Genomic DNA, 15529 nt, shown 5'->3' with positions numbered 1-15529 from the left:
TTCTCCCCTCCCTCCCTTCTCCCATCTTCTCCCATACCCTTCCCTTCCTCCAATAAAACTTCCCACATAAGCTCAGTCTGCACGGTTTGTCCCTCTCCCAGCTTGGGGCTTCTGGGCCTTCTCACAGCATCCTCTGCCTTCCAAGTGTGGGGTTTAAAGATGTGTGCTACTGCATGTGGCTTCTGCAGGCATGCTGTCTAAGGGCATAGCACACACTGAAATTAAGCTGTCTGCAGGTAAGCAGGGACAATGCACTGATGCCTATGTTAGGTTTCTACTGGCTGCTGGCACCCTTTGTGTCAGTTCATCTCTTCTGCGTCACTTCTCCCTCTGTCTTCCGCTTACAGCCCCACTGTGTAAAGATTCGAACGTTTCTGCCCATCATAGATCTGTAACTTAGTTACATTTGCTACATGGATGCCAAGAGATGGGGAGGCCATGTCAGCCTTCTGCCCTAGCCACTGTCTTCATTGCTGCTCTCTTCCTCCTCCTCTTTTTCTTCATAAGACTTGTTTATTTTATTTTACGTATGTGTGTTTTGTGGTAAACTTTTCTTGCAGAGATGCAACACACAGGACTACTCCCCAGATAGGGAGCCTACCACAACAGACCAAAGTACAGACACCACTGAAGTCCAGCATAGTGAACCAATGAATTTTGGTGGGGTTATTTACAGTAATGTGGGAAAGGGGTTACTTACAGGAGCAGAAATGACTCAAAGACAGTTGCATCACGAAACCCATCACCAGCACACATGGCAGCTCACAAAAGCTGGAAATTTGGAGCACACAGCATAGCCTACAGGCAGCTCAACAAGTTGAAGAATGCCATTTCCAGATAGCTTAGCTGGACTATGCCTCTTCCAGGTAGTTCAGCTGGTTTCTCCTTCTTTTTAGGCTGCTTGCCTGGTCTGCCTCTTCTAGGCAGCTAAACTTGTCTGTCTTTTTGCAGCCAAATTTGCCTGAAAGTGATGCTGAGGAATCTATTGGTTGTTCTTGAGAAGGAAGGGCCTTCTGAATCTGGTGAGTTTCAGGGACTTCCTGAAGCTATTTGAGTTTATTTACCTTCTATCTTAAGGAGCCAGCCCCGTCAGATGGAAAAACAACATCTTTTCTAGAATATATGCATGTGCACCATAAGCATGCCCGCTGTATGCAGAGATCAGAAGAGAACCTCAGACCTCTTGGAACTGGAGTTATAGGTGGTTGTGAGCCACCATGTGGGTACTAGGAATCAAAACTGGGTTCTCTGTAAGAACAGTAAATGTTCTTAAATGCTGAACTATTTCTCTACCCCACCTGCACTGTTTTCTTCTAACCAAGTTGACCAGTGGATCATCACTGAGCTGCCTGGCAGTTCACCATGACTGGGCACCACACTCCAGCCCAACATGACTGACCACACAGCCCCACTGTGAATCCCCCACAACCTGTGCATTCCGAAAGGCTGGGGTGTGCTTATTCAACCACTAGGAGCTCCCTCAAGACCTCTAGTTATCTCCACAAAAAGAAGCAGGATGGGGCAGACTAGGGTCCAGGACTGTAATAACTTTTCTTAAAATTGTATCTTAGGGACCATCAAGATGGCTCATCAGGTGATAGCACTCACTGATAAGCTTGATGACCTGACTTTGATTCCCCAGGACCCACATGGTAGAAAGTAAGAACTCACTCTCACAAATTGTTCCTAGCCTCCATGCATACACAAACACATAAAATAAGAGTAATAAAATTATTAAATAAATTTAAACCAGCAAATAAATGAAGGTGTAAAATATAAATCCTTCAGAATTCTCCAGAGCTATAAAAATAAAACTCTGTATAAAGAAAACTTCCTCCAAGTCTTATTATATTGAGATAGAATCATCATCATCTTGTGTGTGTATGTGTGTGTGTGTGTTTGTGTGTGTGTATGTGAATGTATGTACCTGTGTGGGTACCTGTGTGTGTATGTGAATGTGCATGAATGTGTGTGAATGTTTATGGATGTGTGTGTACATGTGTGTGCCTGTGTGTGTCTTAATGTGTGTGCTTGTATGCTTAAGGAAGCCAGAGGTTCACATCAAGATCTCTTCATCAAGTTTTACAGACAATTTCTCTCACTGAACCTGGAGCTTAACATTGTGGCAGAACTAGCCAGCCAGTGAGCCTCAGAACCCCCCTGCCTCTACCTCCCTGCCTGGTTTTTTGTTTGTTTTAATTTATTTTTATTTTTTAACATGGGCACTGGGGATGTGAATCCAGGGCCTCAGCATTTTACCCACTGCACCATCTCTGCAGCCCCAGAATCAGATTTTAAAAATAGAAGTGGACAGATAGGGATCTGGGCAAGGAACAGAGCCGCTCACTGTTGAAGTCTCTCCATAGCCAAAAGTCAAAAAATCCAGCGCAATTAGCATTTGCTGTGAAGACTGCCTCCATAGAGACAATGTTTCTTTTATACAGAGCTGTGTTGTTGTTGTTTTCTAACAATAATGTTAAAATAGCAATAAACCATGCTTAAGACTAATGGCCTTCAGTGTGGCCTTACTTGTAATGGATACTTTCTAGGAATCTCACAGGGGACTTACTTGTTTATAGTAAAAATATCCTAACTCTCCACAGTCCTATGCTCGAGTCTTTAACCTTATCAACAGCAATCCTGACCAGTGCATGCTAGGAACCACCCTGAGGTCTCAGTTCAATTGCTTAGCAACGCTTGGAGATAAACTTCAAAACCCTGCATATGGCTATGGTGAAGACAATGAAATCAACGCTATACTTAGTGTACTTAGGTGTAATTTTCCCCCCTGAATGCCTCTGTTCCTATTAAGGTTTAAAATCCCTTTAATAACCCCCAGTTGTGCTTCATGCTGTCTGATCCTAAAATTCCTTCTGCTCTGCAGTCAAGCATCCAACCTTAGTGATAACTCTGAGGTAGTTTGGAGCTAGTTTTCTTGTCAGTATATAAGGATATTTTCTCCATCTTTTCTGGTTTATTTTATAATTTAAGACAGGTCTTGCTATGAGTCCCAGGTTGTCCTGAAGCTTGTTCTATGTCAAGTAGACTAGCAATTCCCCTGCCTCTGCCTTTGGGGTGCTGGTTTTGCAGATATACACCTCCATCTTTTTAAGGTTTCAGAAACCCCTCCACATGGAAGGATCACACATGATTGCTCTATTGATGGGGTTCAATTATCTACTGTGGTGAGATACTGTAGTCCTATCTGGCTTGTTCACATTGCTACAGGAGGCTTGAAGAGATGAGGCTTTCTTTGGTCTCCTCCGCACACCATCTCTAACCTATTCCAAAGCAACCAAGCCTTGCGTGGAGGAGGCCAGGGCTTCCCTAGCAATTCAGAACTGACAGAACTCTGCTCTCTGTGGCTGAGCTTCCTAGAGACAAGGAACCCAATTGTCTGCCAGAGGGAGGGATTGTGTGTTTGCAGAGAAGCTTCCATGGCAAGCACACAAACATTTCTCCCAAGCCAGTTCAGATATCAGAGAGCATGTATTATCTCCTGCATCAGAAAAGCCCAGGGACTTCATGGAATTTGAGTGTAGTTTGATCCAAAGATTCTCTTGGCTTATACTTCATTCTTGTATTAAAAATAGCTAAAGTAGTCAGAGTCATACATCTAGGCACACTATAGGGAAAACAGAAAAAGTCTGACCTGGGACTTCCACTGAGCTCCTGAGATGTATCATAAATGTAAGTTCATGTACCAAGGAGGGCAGAAAGTCCTGAGGGACTGGGCTTATGTCAACCCCAATCTAGAGTTAAGGAATAGATGGCTTTTCCAAAGTTAGTGGAATTTTCCAAAGAAACCTGGCTTGTGGAGACAGGGTATGTGGGGTGGAAAGGTATATGGACTCAAGGAGAACCAAGGAGAAGCCCAGGACCATGAAACTCCTTGTCCCAGGTGCTATAAGGGTAGAGAGAGCCTAAACACAACCCCATGTGCACTGCCTCCCCAAAACTATGAATATAAAAATATGATATTATGCCTTTATTCTAGAATAAATTCCTACCCATAGAGGTCATTTTGACCCAATGACCTCTATGGGTAGGAATTCACACATTACCAATTAGTAAGAGATGCTGCTATTTGTAACCTCTGGGAATGTCTGTTCTCTCCTATCTTGTAAATATTCCTCATCTTTTTCATATTTGCTGCCCTCAAAGGTCTGACCAGGCTTTTTGAAATTACAAGGGCTGGTATCTCTTCATGTACTCATCAGCCAACCGTAGATCTTCTCTGAGTCACTTGTCCCGCCCTCTGTTCTCCATCAGGTTGTTTATCTTTTCCTTTCCTTGTGGATTTGTGAAAGCTCTTTGTAGCTCATGGATTCAAGTCCTTTGTTTCATCTATCACAGACATTTCTCCCAGCTTGTCCTTCGCATTTTAATTTTATTGCTTAAGCTGGGCTAATTTCATGTGTTTAAGTATGCCAGACTTCCATGGATTTCTGCTTAGAAAGGTCTTGTCTTTCCTGCTCTAAAGTAAAAAATAATATGAGCCAGGTGGTAGTGGTGGTGGTGGTGGTGGTGGTGTATACCGTTAATCCCAGCACTAGGAAGGCAGAGGCAGGGGAATCTCTGAGTTTGAGACCAATCTGGTCTACAAAGTGAATTCCAGGTTAGCCAAGTCTCTACAGAGAAACCCTGTCTCAAAAAAAACCAACAACAACAACAACAATGAAAACAATGATAATAATAATGTACACAATGTCCCCTATTTTTATTCATATTTTTTGTGGGTTTTCATATTTAAAAACCTTCTCTATCTGAGTTACTGTAGAGGCCGAGATGACTGGCTAGTGTGTAGGACAGAAATACTTTGTGAATTGCAGAACCTCGAAGCTTCCCCACAGACATCTTCTTTCCTGGAAGCAACAAAAGGGATTAGAAGGAAAGCTGGTGTGTCTCTTTAAGTTCAGAGACATCCAGGAAAGGGAACTCAGTGGGAGCAGGATGCAGCCTTCTGATGTTTGATGGGGGATGTCCTTGAGTATGCTGTGAATATGTATTGTTTTTACTGGCTGATAAATAAAGCTGATTTGACCAATGGTCAGGCAGAATATAGCTAAGTGGGAAATCCAAACAGAGAGACAGAAGGCAGAGTTAGAGAGATGTCATGTAGCCACTGGAAAAGCAAGCTGTGAGGTAAGAAGCCACGAGCATCGTGGTAAAATATAAACTAAATGGGTTAATTTAATTGAGACAACTAGTCAGTAATATGTCTGAGCCATTGACCAAACAATTAGAATTAATATTAACCTCAGAATGATTATTTAATAAGCAGCTGCAGAGATTGGCAAGTGGGAGAAAAACGGGTCCAATGGGGCTGGGCAAGACAGAGAAAAGCTTCCAGCTACAGATGCTGGTACCCCAGAGAAAGAGACAGGCTGAGAGCTGCAGCAAGAAGTGTGGTGGAAAAAGCCACTTTGTTTCAGGAAGAATCCTGACAGGAATGTGGGGGAGTCCAACCAAAGGACCAGATCCCAGGAAGCAGTGTTTTTCCCACCTGCCAGGATGGCTTCATTAGCACGCATTGTGTTCCTTTCACAAGGATTTTTGAACAACTACTCTGAAACCAGGAAAGGACCCTCATATTCTGGCCCAGTGATAACGGAAATCAATCATGACCCTGAGACAGCAGGAGAATCTGCCCTGCTACAGAAGCAGGAGATCATCACTTTAAAAACATTACTCTAAGATGTCAAAGTTAACATCTTAGTCAGATCTGAAAAAAGTAGTTCTGGACTCTAGAGAATTGGGTGTAACTTTTAAGGACAATAACCGGATGACATAGTAGGGGCTGGATGTGGAGGGTTCCCAAAGCAGCTGGCCCTAGCTGCTTCAACATGGCAGTAGAGGGCATTTACCTGTTCCTACATGTTCTAGAACCACCAGAAGGCATATGCATGACCCTTGGTGTGGTAGGCACTCCACAAGAGCTGCATGAATGCATGTATCGTGGGTCTGGGAAACAGGACTGCTCTTTTCCTGTCTAGCTGGGGACCATGTAGACAGCCCCTCCCATCTGCTTCCTAGGAGTTTGCCAAGAAAAACTGCCTTGAGAATGCAAGCTGGCTGAAAAACAGATCACCGCTGTGTCTCTCTTGCCCCTGGGTGGGTAACCTCCAGTGAGCAGTACCCCTGCCCTCAGAAGCTCCATCAATGACAGGTCCTGTGGTCACCCACTGCCTGGCATTCCTGACCCCATTCCTGCTGACTCACTGCAGTCTGGCTGGTCCCAGCTTCCTGCAGCCGTCCGGCAGGGACCAGAGGGGAGGAGGCAGGTGGTACAGGGGGCTGCATCAGGATCATGGACTCTGTCAGGAGAGAGAGGCACCTTCCTGTTTCTCTACTTTGAAGGGAGTGATCAGGAAGTAGACTTTCTGGAGGCCACAGTGGACTTCTCCATCCCCAACTCAATCAGGCCCTCATCACCTCCCACTCAGAGAACTGGATCCCTCCAGCCTCTGCTCCTAATGCTAACTTAAAGCCCACATCACAGGTGACCTATCATTACCTACGATCCCCGGCTGTGATGGTCTAGTTTGATAGCCTGTGACTGTGTGTTACCATGTGCTGACAAGTGTAGCTGAATGTGATTGTGGTTGGGTACTGTGGTGCCAGTCCATGTGTGACTCAGAGTCACTGTGTAATTGTGTGCAGCTGGGTCTGATTAAGCCCAGAAGAAATGGTTGATTGTCCTTGGTTACATCTTACTGTGTGATTTGTGAGATTCTATGCTACAGTCCATGAATACTTGTCTGTGGTTACATGTGTTCCAAGAGGCTGTATGATGCCGAGTACGGTATGTGATGGATGTGTCCAAAAGTAGCTGTGTGTAGGCGGGTGGGGCTCCATGTGATCCCACGGCCTAGTCCCAAAGGGATCAGGGGTCTGCAGTCTGTATGCTGTGGTAGAAAAGAGGAGGTTAGGGTGTGTGTGTGTGTGTGATGTGTTATACTCTCTTTTTCTCTAAATCCTGTCCCTGAGGAGGCCACAAGGTTCTCACTACAAAGTAATCGGAACAGGCTGTAAGATATTCTTCCCCTGGGTCACTGACCATTTTTAGAGTGTTTTCTTGGATGTCAGGCTGAACTTCGGAGAAATGCCAGCCCATCTGAGCTCTCAGATCAACTGTCCCCTGAGCTCACAATGTCCTAGTACAGCCTTCTCCGGGGCCCGGGATGCTTCTCAGCCCTGAAGACACACACAGCCCTTATCTCTCAGCCTGGCCACCTCTGTCCATTCTCCCCCATACCTCCTCTGGCTACAGAAGAAATACAGGCACCTAGTCCCCTACTTCCCAGCCCTGAAGACAGACTTTCCAAGAGTTGATCACTAGCTTTTTCAGGGGTGACGAAACCTCCCCCACAAGGGACCTGCAGTGCTTCCCATGTTTTTATCCCTGCCTTGGGGCTGCTGCACTGCAACTTTTGTCCTCCACTTTTCTACCTCAGAGCCCCAAGTCTGGTCTGCTCCCTCCTCTGTATGGGAAGCCACAGCCTCAGCTCCATATAGTCCCCAGCAATCCTTCCTGCAGCTAAGGGGTCCTCTGCTCCTCTGAGGCAACTCACAGGACTGTAACCGTGCCCAGAAATGACAGTACTTACCCTCTGTCTTATTTTCTAAAGCTCTCAGCTGCCCAGGCATGCAAGCCTCAAACAGCTTCTGTCCCTGCTGGGAGGGAATCCTTGTGGCCACTCCTATTGATGCTGGACACATGGAGAGCATGGGTCAACAGGCCACTGCGGTACTTTGAGGAGATGAAGGGCAGGAAAGAAGACAGCCAGGGTCAGGAGTCAGAGTACACGGTATGAAGATCTGGACTGCAGCCAGAGCAGACCTGTCCTGCCAGCACCAGTGAATTCTCAGACAGGCAGAAGGCCCCTGGAGAAAGGAGCTCCTAGGCCAGCAGCATCCTAACTCGCCGTCCCAAATCTGTATGAGTGAAGAAGGCGCATTTTCTCCCCCCCCCTTCCCCCAGGCTCCAGTTTAGCCACCTCAAAGACTGAAAAAAGATGGCGGAAGTGAAATCTGAAAGAGCTGAATGACTTCCACTTGCAACCTGAAGACAATGTTGCTCCCAGTCCAAGTTCCTTCCCAACCCAGACAGTCCACATCTCTGAAAGCATTAGCCTTTTCTTCCCCCTTCAGCAGAGTCTGTGGAGGGATGGAGAAAGAGCTGGGCAAGAAAAATTGCAGAAGCCTGTGGGGGGAGGTGTGAGGTAAACGTGGAGCCTCCCATGGCAGGTCTTAGACACTGGCACCCATCAAGACTCCCACTCCTCCCAGCTTTGTCTTTTAAGTTCTCCTCTCCCCCAGTCCATGCCTACCTACCCACCCCCACTGCCTTCCAACCACCTCAGGTCCCCTGGGGATACAGTTCTGGACTTAGTTTAAACCACCTGGCAAACATTATAGTTCAACACCCACGAACTATCTGAGCTATACCAGCTTCCTCCCCATGGGAAAGTCAATAGAGAGGCTGGAAGAATTATCAAGACACCACTGGTCTTCTAAAAAACAGTTACAATAGTAAGAATGTCTATAGATCACCCTGGTCAATGCCACATGACCAATCCCACCTAACCCCACCATCCAGAAAAGTAGTAGAAATGACAGAAATAGGTTGGTGGAAGTGGCCAGGTATATTGGGGCCTGAGGACCAACTGTCATCCAGCATTGCAAAATAGGGCGAGGAAAAGACAGTTGCTCCTCATTGCCTCTGTCATTTCTGGAGTCTACTGAGTGCTGGGTACAAAGGCTCTCTTCCACCTCACACCTTGGTCCCTTAACAGCCACATGGAACAAAGGTCAGTTCTCTAAGGGACAGACTTAAGGTGGTTTTCATTACCTTGCCTTCCTGTGACCACTCCCCCTCAGTGCAGCAGAACCCATGTCTCACTTGTAGCCAATAGAATAAAGAAAAGGTGGGATAATCACTGCCATCACTGTATTATCAAAGCCCTAGTGTTGCTAGCAGCCAGGTGCCAGAGACCAACTCTGAAGATGTCAACATCAGCAACCTAAGAAAGGTTTATAGAGAAATCTTTGGCAAGAACCTCTGCAAGTTAGGAACAGCTGTTGGCTAGCAGGGAGACTAGCCACAGTTCTGCAGCCATAAGGAATGCTCCTGAGTCTGTGAGTGGACCATCTCCACTTGAACCTCCAGATGAAGATGTACCACTGTCTAGATAACACCTTGATTGTGTCCAGCTAACAGGATCCTACTAAGCCATGTCTGGATTCCTGGCCCATAGTAACTGTGAGACAAACTTATGTTGTTCTAAGTTCCTGAGTTTGAGCATTCATCATGAGAAGGCAGAACATAGATATAAATAAGTATGATATCTGTCTTTTAGATGAGAACCCTAAGGTTCAGAGACTTTGGTGAGAGTCCCTCTCTTAATTTGAGGCTCAGCAGGGACCAGAGTCTTCCCTAGACTATGTATGTTGATGTGCTTTACAGACAAATTGGCCATTGTTATTCAGTAGTCACTCAGATAAGTAGTGGCCTACAGAATCATTGATTGAAATATCATCTTTCCAACAAGTGTTTGTTGAGTATCATCAGTGTGCCCAGTCAAGGAGAAACAATGGTAAGCTACACAGACACACACCAGTGTCTCAATAGCAAAGAGCTCAATGGAGAGTGTGGACAATGGACAGAATCTTTATATGAGGAAGCTTATAAAGTATAAATGGATGGGATGAAACAGAAGTGTGTGGGACAGCCAGCCTTGGCCCAGGGCCAGGCACAGACTCCCAGAGTAAGTGAAGCCCAGTTCTTTGGAAGGTGGGCCTCATAGGGAGTCAGCCCCTCCACATACTATATAAGTGAGTGGGTAGGTGAATAAGCTTTACTGGTCAAAGACCAGAGAAAAGGACTCTCTCTGTAATGTGAGATCACCCTGCTTCTAAGTATTAGCTTCCAAGACACATGCTCCAAGGATCCACGGCCTCTGTGACTAACCAGTGATGCTCAAAGACATTAGTGTTCACTGAATACAACTTCTGCATGCATCACAGGTGGCTATAGTTAGCATGGGCCTGTGTAGCTGGGCTTTTATTCTCTAGACATCTAGCAGGGGGGAAACGGCAGGTGGAGGAAGTATGAGGCAAAGTGGGGAGATGAATCAGGGGGTGATGAAGAGAGCCAGAGCAAAGGACAGCCATTAGAAGAAGACCTCCATGGGCCAAGTTTCGGTCTATGATGACTCACAGCTCCAGAGGTCTTTGCCAATGAGCTGGCTGGCTAGTATGGATCAGGCAGGGTCCTAGCAGGAAGCAGACAGCACGAGCAAATTGGCCATTTAAGAGTATTCCATAAAGAGGCTATTGTTAGCGGTCTTGGCGGATATACAAAAGGTTGTAAGAACCTTGACCAAGATTAGCAGCCTATCCCATCAGGCCTCACCACACACAGGAGATTATCAGAGCAGCAGGGAGCTTGAACTGAGTGAATTGGGCACCAGACTGGACAGTGGCTCCACTTGGGTGTACAGCCAGGCTGTGGCACCCTGAAGGAGATGTCCTGTGTCCTGATCTTGCCCTACCTTCTGTCTCCAACAGGCTGAGAGTGCACCTGTGGGTCAGAACAGGGCAAGGCACCTGCTGGCACAGACTCCTCAGGGCAGCCTTCTATGGAACAGAGGAGAGCAAAGTTGGAGGCAGATTGTGGCAAAGTATTTGTCCAGCAGTACCAGAGGGGGGAAATTCTTTTTCTTTTTTGTGATTTTTTCACAATGTTCTAGATGATGTTCTAGATCAGAGTTTCTCAACCTGTGAGTCACAACTTCTTCATCAAACCTCTATCTTCAAATATTTACATTATGATTCATAACAGTAGCAAAATTACAGTTCTGAAATGGCAATGAAAATAATTTTATGGGTTTGGGATCATCACAACATGAGGAACTATATTAAAGGGTTGCAGCATTAGGAATGTTGAGAACTACTGCTCTAGATGGTGGAGACCAGTGCACACAGACCCTGTTGTAGGAGCCCACAAAAGCTCACTTGGTATTAAGACAGATTTCCCAACAAATTCTAAAATGGCATTAAACAGACATCTGCTACTTTGAGCTACATAGTTATGTGAAGAGGTCAAATACTAAGCAAAGATTTACATTTTCATGTAAAAACAAGCAGATACAGCTATTTCATTAATATGCAATTTTTATCATCAATAAGTGGTAAAATTATATGTATACAAAATTATTTTGAACAATTTACTTGTGGTTTATTACAGAAAAAGGAGGAGGAGAATGGAGATGAGGAGAAAAGGGAAAGAGGGACCCACTCTTAAGTTTGTGCTCAGCTAAGGACTCCGGATCACCCACTCACCTTCTTAGGTGAGGAAACTAACTCTGTCCTTATGTGTTCACTTTCCACATTTGAAATGGTTTCATGTACTTTGGGGACCCAGATGGACCCTGGAATGCATAGGGCTGACTGCGAGCATTTTCAGCAACATGAAAGCAAGATCTGAACCTCTGAGAAGCCAGATCCAGACACAGAAGCTCTAAGCAAGAGGACAACCACGTATGAATGACAACCTGGCTCAGCTGCCTCAGCATCTTTGCCAGGACTGGTGCAGAGGCCCTCTCTCCACATGTGTGCCCAGGCCTTAAGCTACAGAAGGAGGATGCTTGGTTTCCTGGTCCCTCAGTGAGCAGCATGATGCCCAGAAACCCAGGGCTGACCCCTAGCAGAGGTGTGAGTTGGATGGAGCAATGTGGACCAGCATGGGTTCAGCTACAAGGCTCCTTGGCAGCACCTAGTCCCTCTCAGGTTCCTATACTCCTCAGCCTAGACTGGGACATACATAAATAAGGAGCTCACAGCCTCGTGGGTACCCCAGGCAGCTGGGCATCTGATAACTAGAAAACAACTGCCTGCCATGGATAGCCTAGGGTCTCAAATGCAGAGGTCCAACACCCTTAGAGTCCCACCAGACCTGCCCCATCTCTAATCTTCAGTGCCCAAAGCAAAGGCCCCTCTGTGAGACCCACAGGCCTCTTCCCTTTGCTTCTTATCACCCACATCAGAGTTCACAGGAAGAGGGTTTCAAAACCTCAGAGTCACAACTGCACTGAGGTTAGTAGTTTTTTTTTTTCAAGAGAAAGGAAACCAGAAGAGCGGGAGGAGGTGCAGGTGCAACCGATGAAGGCCCTGGCTGTGGAGTGGGGGGCTCGCACAAAGGGTGAGAGCCAGAGCAAAGACACCTTCTCCCCAAGTCTACTTACCCAGGGGCAGACAGGTCAAAGAACATGTGTATATACTGGGGGTTGCTCCCAATGCTTCGAAAGTATCAGGCATGGAGGACCGTGGGTCATCCAAAGATACTTGATGAGACCTGCCCTGCCCAGTAACTAGTCCCTCTCCCTTGTCTGGTGGCCTCTCTGCCTAGAGAAAATGAGAGGACTCAAGGCCTCCATGGCCCTGCACTGCTCAGATACAGAGCCCTGGCCTCATTTCCAAGTCTGTCCCCTCTACCCCCCAGGCTCGTCACGCTGCTATGGAGTCTCTGAGCCAAGATCTTCTATGGCCAGTCGTCTTGGCTTTTGTCCATGTGAGTTGCATCCTAGAGCTGAGAATGGGAAACATTCCATTTTCATATCTCCAACGAGACTGTGATGAAATGTCTTGAGTGGCTTGCAAGATGCTTATCTACAACATCTGATATGGGGGTGGACTTGATGTTGTTTATTTTCCGTGTTTTTCGTTGATTACATTTTTATTTGTTTTATCTTGCTATGTTGAGTGAATCCTTCTTTTAAAAATTTTCCTTTGGGAAGTTCTGGAACATCTCACATATTGAGAAAATGATAGGAAATGTTATTGCCTGTTATCTAACTCTTTTAGTTTCTTCTTCTTCTTCTTCTTCTTCTTCTTCTTCTTCTTCTTCTTCTTCTTCTTCTTCTTCTTCTTCTTCTTCTTCTCTTCCTCCTCCTCCTCCCCCTCCCCTTCTTTTCTCTCCTTCCCCCACTTCTTCACCTCTCTCTGTAAGATCTCATGTATCCCAGGCTGGCTTCAATCTTAATGAATGACACCATCTTGCTTTCTTAACAAAACTAGGATTGCTCTAGGCATACTGTTCTTCAACTTGACATTTTCTCACAACTTATTAGTGTCTTTTGACATCTCTCCATGTGAATACTAGTAAATGAACAATAGTCTCTTAAACACATGCCTGGGGTTCCAATTTATTTAATGTTTTCCATAGGCAAGCACTTAGGTGGTTTACAGTCACTATGTCATTCTAAACAAGCCTTTAGACCACATTTGCCATGCTGTTCTCTTCACGTGTAGGGATTCTGTTGTAGACACATATCCAGAAGTAGACTTTCTGGAGAAAAGTACCCTGAACATTTGCCATCTTGAAAGAATTGCCAATTTTGCCTTCTAAACCTATCCAGACCACAGGGGAGTTTTTTTCTCCCTACATATTCAAGATCATGGCTACTTGTGCCACGGCTGGTCTTTTGTTTATCTTCTGTGAACTGTCTGTCCCTACTCCTTCCCCCTAGAATTTTATGTTCTCTTTTGTCTTTTGACTTCTTATGCTTGAATCTTTGATCCGTCAAGAATCAATTCTGAATGCTGAGGGGGTTAGGTATTATTTTCAATGAACACATATTGATGTTTCCTGTTCTGTAAATAAATCTGATTACATGCCATGCCAGGGAAGAGAGGCTCTCTCTACCTCTAAGAAGCCACAGACTGAGTCTGCCACAGGTTCTGATGCAAACCAAATAGACATGGAAGGTGAACCCAGAGGAACGATGCTGACACCAGAGAAACGAGTGACAATCAAGAAGGCTGGGAGGAAGTGAGGGAAAGAGTGTTCTGAAACCAGAGGATGTGAGAAATGTAAAGGCTCAAGTCAGGAGGACATTATGTTAGGTACAAAAGAAAGAGACCACTGTGGGGTAGACTGGAGACTTCAGATCTATGGAGGTGAAGATCCCAGGCCAATTCCAGAAGGAGACTGATGTAGTGGGATTACGGCAGGGTGCTGGTAACAATACCTGGGATGGGTCTATGGTGACAAGTGACTGATTTGGGGAGACATTAAAAAGGGGATTGTTAAAGTCTGAGTCACCAGGGAAGCCTGCTGAGGGTCAGAAGAGTCAAAGATGAGGCATCAGTGAGATGATGTCTACTCCATGAGTAAACTATGATATCACAGTGAGGGAAGCCTGGCCAGGGCCAAGTCCTAAGGTAGCATAGTGAATAGAAAGTGGTGGGCTCTTGTGAGACAGCACTCGTGGATAATATGGAAATAGTATCAGTTCCATTTGCTACACAGGATACTACAAGAGTGCAGATAATGGCTGCATCTGTGCGCCCAAAGAAAATGTGTCGAGCAATGCTTTCAATGTGTAATGGATGAGGTAGTTGGTATAAAAGGCATATGGTATATTAGTGGAAAATCTAAGGAGAAATAACAAAAGTTGGGAGTTAATTGAAGAGAGCAGGCATTTTTAGGTAGGGCATTCATCTGAGTAGGATGGGTGGAGATTCTCAGAGGATTCTGAGGTTTCTACAGTCTAGGGCAGCTCCCCTTTAGAAAAAGAATATTTTAAAAAACCTATACTTGCAAATTTTATGAAGAGATGTTGCAATCTGAAAAAAAATCTCTGTTAGAAGGGACGAGTGTCGGCTGGTGGCTCCCAGCATAGTCTCCAGAGTCCCTAGTGAGCAACAGACTTATAGGAAGTAGAGGGTAGTTGTGTGTTGTAAGAACCTATCGTGTGATGTAGAGCAAGAGGCCATTATGCCAACCCTCAGTATCCTGATTTGTAGATGAGAGTAATATCGCATCTTATGCTTTTAAGGTGTGAATAAAGACATTCAAGTAAAATATTTGACTCACTCTTAGGAGTAAATGATATGTTTTTAAACATCCCTATCCCTATCCCTCACAGACAGAGAACCAGCAATCTCAAATTTAAGACCACAAAGAACTAGAATCCAAAGAGAATAACAGGCAAGGCCCCACACAGCCTGTACATGCTGGGCTTAGTGGCGCCAGATGTATATACTGTCCCCGGGGCTTCTGACCTGTGGGATCAATCTGTGTCAATGACCCTCGTGTGCTCTGCTCTGAAGCAGAGCCTTATGGAGATCAGAAATCTCTTCAAGATGCAGCTGCCTCTCCACACCAATGCTTGAATGCAACCAGCAGGAATAGCAGAGGCTGCTGGTTCCAGTGGGGCTGGGTTCAGTTCCTGCTCTGCTGGTGACAATCTGGGACTGCCACCTCACCTGTTACCTCACCTACTGTCTGGGAGAATGATAGCCTGACCACTACTGCCCCAGGGGCTCCAAAGGTGCAATCGGGTAGCTTGCAGGGTGCTGTGGAGCAGGAAAAAGTCAACACACACTCCAGGGACTATATGGGGGTAAAAAAAGAACAATGTTTTGAGAACTTTGAGGACTGGGTGACTTTGAAAGTCTCCCCAAGCCTTGACTGTGTGGCTGTTGGGAAAAATACTCACAGGCATCTAACAAAGCAAGTGTG

At 45.7% G+C, this 15529-nt stretch overlaps 1 long non-coding RNA gene across 1 annotated transcript; it reads left to right on the top strand.

The window, feature by feature from the left end:
- Nucleotides 1-940: 940 nt before the first annotated feature.
- Nucleotides 941-12751, top strand: LOC121142357. The gene is made up of 2 exons (XR_005879358.1): nucleotides 941-1022; nucleotides 11252-12751. It is a non-coding gene; the product is annotated as an uncharacterized LOC121142357 (long non-coding RNA).
- The last annotated feature ends 2778 nt before the right edge of the window (nucleotides 12752-15529 follow it).

Source organism: Mesocricetus auratus, unplaced genomic scaffold (genome assembly GCF_017639785.1).
Source record: "Mesocricetus auratus isolate SY011 unplaced genomic scaffold, BCM_Maur_2.0 Super-Scaffold_100009, whole genome shotgun sequence".
Classification (NCBI taxonomy): domain Eukaryota; kingdom Metazoa; phylum Chordata; class Mammalia; order Rodentia; family Cricetidae; genus Mesocricetus; species Mesocricetus auratus.
The sequence above is the reverse complement of the archived record's forward strand: the minus strand, read 5'-3'. Positions and strand labels throughout refer to the sequence as shown.